This window comes from Hibiscus syriacus, unplaced genomic scaffold, assembly GCF_006381635.1.
Source record: "Hibiscus syriacus cultivar Baekdansim isolate YM2019G1 unplaced genomic scaffold, ASM638163v2 tig00003041_pilon, whole genome shotgun sequence".
NCBI classification, from domain to species: domain Eukaryota; kingdom Viridiplantae; phylum Streptophyta; class Magnoliopsida; order Malvales; family Malvaceae; genus Hibiscus; species Hibiscus syriacus.
In genome coordinates this window covers 229,503-234,277 of record NW_024061960.1, presented here as the reverse complement: position 1 = coordinate 234,277, position 4,775 = coordinate 229,503, and the positions used below count along the sequence as shown (strand labels likewise).

Below are 4,775 nucleotides of genomic sequence, written 5' to 3'. Positions count from 1 at the left end.
TTGTAATTTAATTCTAACAATTATCAATCTCTTATCTTAGTCATTCGATCCGTATTCAGTTACAGAATTTCTACCACATTCATATCGAGTGAATAAATTATTCAACTCCACAAAAGTGACCAACATTATCTTATTCATGCATTTACCAATATCAACATGTTCCATAAAGCATAAAGAGGTAGTAAAGTATTACCTCGATTTCCGTGCAATACTGATCGACCATAAAAATTCCATTCGAACACCTTTGATCTTCAATTCAACTTCCAATAATTCCTCGGATACATATCAACATAAATTATATCAGAAACGAAGCTTAATTACGATAAACGGATCGAATCGGGTGATAAATTAGTCAAAAACAGCTTACCGGGTTCGAATTTGGCGAAACCGACTTCGGATTCGGATTCAAGACGTCGAAAGCATAAAGTATGACTTTTCAAAAATTTGGAATTTTCGGTCAAAATCAAAGTCAACGGGTTTAACCGGCAATATCGAGGCCTTCGGGTCCGAATTTTGGAAAACGGATTGCGGAATCGGATTTGGAACGTCGAAAACTATCAAGATAGGTATACTCGGTCGAAGTCAAAGGTCGTTTAATGCCCGGTCAAAGTTGGTCAACGTTTTGGTTAACTGTAGTCAACGTCAGTCAACGGTGGTCAACAGTAAACGGCTCGATCTAGGCGGCTCGGCTTGGCTCAGCTCAAACGGCTCGGCTCAGCTCAAACGGCTCGGCACAAACGGCTCGGCTCAGCTCAAGCGGCTCGGCTCAAACGGCTCCTCAGGCTTCCAGACGAAGCCCATTCTCAGGTGGTGGCGCGTGCGGCGCGTGAACAGTAACCCAGTGTCGGAAAATTCCCGGAAAAATTCCTAAAAATTATTTTAAGCGATTTTGAGGCACTTACAAAGATCGGTTCACAATTTTGAACGGCGGAGAGCTCGATTCCAAAACGTCGGAAACTTTGATCGCTTCACCTCCTCACGCGCCGCCGTCGACGGAGACCAAGGATGACACTGACAGACTCGGAACGATGCAAGGAACGCGATGGTGCGGGAGGTGTCGTAAACGGATGACCCGATCATCGTGAATCGATGAAAAACCAACTAAAATCGAGTTATTACCGACGATACTTTCGACTGAAATTAACGACGAACGACAATGATTCACGACGAAAGGTTTGAGGGGTTTTGTTCCTCGGTTGACAACGAACACGATGGTGGTTTCGGTTCGTCGATCGGAGGTCGGACGGCGAGTAGATCGGAGTTGAAAAAGAGGTTGAGGGGAAGAGAAAAACTGGAATTTTTCAGAAAAATATGCGTCTGATGGGGGTTTATAATATCTCAAAAAGAAAAATGGGTAAACCATGAGTTTAGCCACTGAATTTTCTGCACTTTATAACACGGTCTTCCAACTTTGAAATTTTGCAATTTAATCCTCATTTTCTTCCAAAATACCAATTAAATTTATCATATTATAATTTCTTAAAATTTAGCCCCTAAATTGGGGTGTTACAAATGCTGTTTTTATTATTATCTTTATCATCCGTTAATTAAATACTAATTTATTATACCAATTCAGTAAAAAATGATTAATTTTTTCTATGAAGGATAACTTTGCATGGATATTTTAATTTGTTGTTCATATTTCTATATATTATTGAAAATAAAACAATTAACAATGGCATAATATTTTAGTTGATTTTGAGAATATAACTATGTTTTTGGTTGTGTTCAAGCCTCAAGGACATAAATGATTTTAATTGTCAGAACAGACTTCCAACGTTTCACCATTCTTCAATATGGTTCTAAATCCCAGAAAATATTCTAATTAAGCCACTGGATTTAAATTTAGTTGATTTAATATTCATTCTTTAGTAAATTAAATGTGAGTTAACAAACAACCAGGGATGGACCTGGAGAAAGGGGCAGACGATAGCAGTTCTCTCTCTGAAAATTTAAATTTATCATATATTTCAGTTTTTTTTACTGTATTTTCTAATGATAATTTATATTTGTCCCCTGAAATTTTATAAGGTCGTCAATTTCTAAAATTTTATAAGTTCACTCTCTAATATAGATTTCTTTATCGGTTCCTGCATACAACAATGATGCATGTATACAAGCATTAGCTTTAATCACTCATTAAGTCTCGAAGTCATATATAAAGATCTTAAGACGTGTATATCCAAACAACGTGTTGATATATTTCTTTTCATTACCAATACTTTGAACTATTTAAAAATTTAAAGTTTAGTCCCTAAATTTTATTTTTGTGATACTGAGTCCCTATACTATTTTGATTTGATTCTTCTTCTAACTTTTATGCAAACTTACTATTAATAATTGGTAGGAACACTAAAAAGAAAATATAAAATATTTTTTAATGTCCTACCTTTAAAAAATTTATCAATTTGAAGGAAAAAACTTTATATTTGTTGTTCCTTGAAAAAAGATTCATGCAAGAGTCCTACAATTACTGAGTTTGTTAAGATGTTGGAGCAGATGAAATCAGAAGGGTATCATTGATTCTTGATGCTGTTTTTAGTCTACTCATGCATACTTCAGTCAAAATAATAATAATCATGCAGACAACATATTCATGATTTTCTCGCTTTTCTTTATTCAATAATCATGAAGATTTCGTACGTTTATTTACAAGATTAGTGGACTCAAAAAACTTTATTCACATGCTAGAAAGGAAGTGGGCGTGCCGGAGTGGTTATCGGGCATGACTAGAAATCATGTGGGCTCTGCCCGCGCAGGTTCGAATCCTGCCGCTCACGGTATTTTCGAAGGTTTGCTTATAAGTTTTGATTGCATTCTTAATTGTTGGATGCATGAGTTGTATTGCTTGGAACGATTCCTGATCGGACGATCATCTGTGCGAACTATAATGCTTGCTGATGCAGATGAACATTTTCATTGTTATCGGTGATATTTTCTAATACAGTAATACTATAAAATATTCCCGTTTCATTTCCAAAATAAATGAAAAAGTAATATCAATTTTTAAGTTGTTATTAAAATCAAATAATATCAACAATAAGTTGATCTAGAGACACTATTTATTCCCTTAAGTAAAGTCAGAGATTAAAATAATATCAACAATAAGTTGATCTAGAGACACTATTTATTCCCTTAAGTAAAGTCAGAGATTGAAATATAGGTATTGTGAATGAAGCAGACTAGATTCCTCAAACAATGTCAAAGATTCAAATCTTGGTGTTATGAATAGACCAGGCAAGATCCCTCAAGTTGTTATGAATAGATCTCTTCCATAAAAGAATCGATCTCTTGTGCATTAAATGTTATTTTTTGTTGTAGATAACAACTATAATGACTCACAATGGCTCCAAACGACTAAATTGATAGAGAATGTATAAATTGAAGGTTAAAATATCTCAAGGTCAACAAAAACTATATTGAACAAACATGCCAACATTAAAAATGTCTTTTGTGCTTAATTTGTCATATTCTTTTTAACATATTTGTGAATCACATTATTTAATTTGCTCAAGTATAATTTGGGTGAGTGTTTGTTGAGAGAATGATGCAGCTCGCGTGAAAGAGGAGTGTGTGTGTGTGTACAGTGTCATGCATTGCGTGTACGTATAGCTCATGCATATATGAATATAGAGAAGTTCTAGAAGTTAGGTTGTTATGAGTTTGTTAGTCAATTATAGAAGATTGTTGTATAAAACCGTAATGTTGCTACTGTAAATTCATTCAAGCTATTCAATCAAGAAAGTATTCTCTTGTTTTCTTCTTGTGTATTTCTGCAATATTCCAATATGGTATCATTTACCTTCGATCCTGGAGCTCTCTGCTGAGCTGCGATGGCTATCTTTGGTGATTCATCCTCCTCGTCAGCTCGTATGTTTACCAACAAATGGGTAAATATGGTGCTCGATGAAATGAACTTCCTTCTATGGAAGCAGCAAGTTCTACTTACAGTTCGCAGCCACCGCCTTGAAAGGTTGTTGAATGGCTCATTAACACCTCCTCCGCAGACGGTTGTTGATGCAAACGGTGAGACTGTTGCTAATGAAGCCTATGAAGACTTTATAGCCCAAGATAGTGCCCTTGCGTCCTAGCTCTTATCCACGATTAGTGCTCCTTTATTGCCACAATTTGTTGGTGCCGAGTCAGCCACTGCTGTTTGGAACACCGTTCTACAATTTTTTGCCAATCGGTCCACCACCACGGTCATGAACCTATATTACAAACTTCAGTCCATGAAGAAAGGTGAGGATTCTATGAAAGTTTACCTTACTCGAGTTAAAGAAATTTGTGATTCACTTGCATCTTGTGGAAATCCAGTGTCTCAAGTTGAACACATCATGAGTATTCTTAAAGGACTGCTGCGTGAATACCAGCCATTCATGGCAGTAATCACCCCTATACAAGAAACTCTGTCTTTGGATCAAGTTTACTCGATGCTTGTTGATGTGGAAACGCAGATTGCTGGTTTTGATGCTCAGCCTGAGGACCTTCCAATGAGTGCTCATATTGCTCAAGGAAGAGTTGCGGCTAGCTCATCTGATTCGTCTCATGGTGGTCAATCAGCTGGACGTGGTTGTGGCCGTGCACGGCTTCAGTGTCAGTTATGCGGTAAGAATGACCATTCTGTAGACTGGTGCTGGTATCGCTTTGATCGAGACTTCCCTGGGGTCAATGCGGTTTCTGGCCCATCACGATCCAGAGATGATCCTAGTGCTGCTAATTGTGCCATATTTGACTTGTCAGGATGCTCGTGTTGCAATGCCAAACAGTTGTCC

At 37.0% G+C, this 4,775-nt stretch overlaps 1 non-coding gene across 1 annotated transcript; it reads left to right on the top strand.

Moving 5' to 3' along the window:
• The first annotated feature begins 2,698 nt into the window (after positions 1-2,698).
• TRNAS-AGA lies at positions 2,699-2,780 on the top strand. The gene has a single exon. It is a non-coding gene; the product is annotated as a tRNA-Ser (tRNA).
• The last annotated feature ends 1,995 nt before the right edge of the window (positions 2,781-4,775 follow it).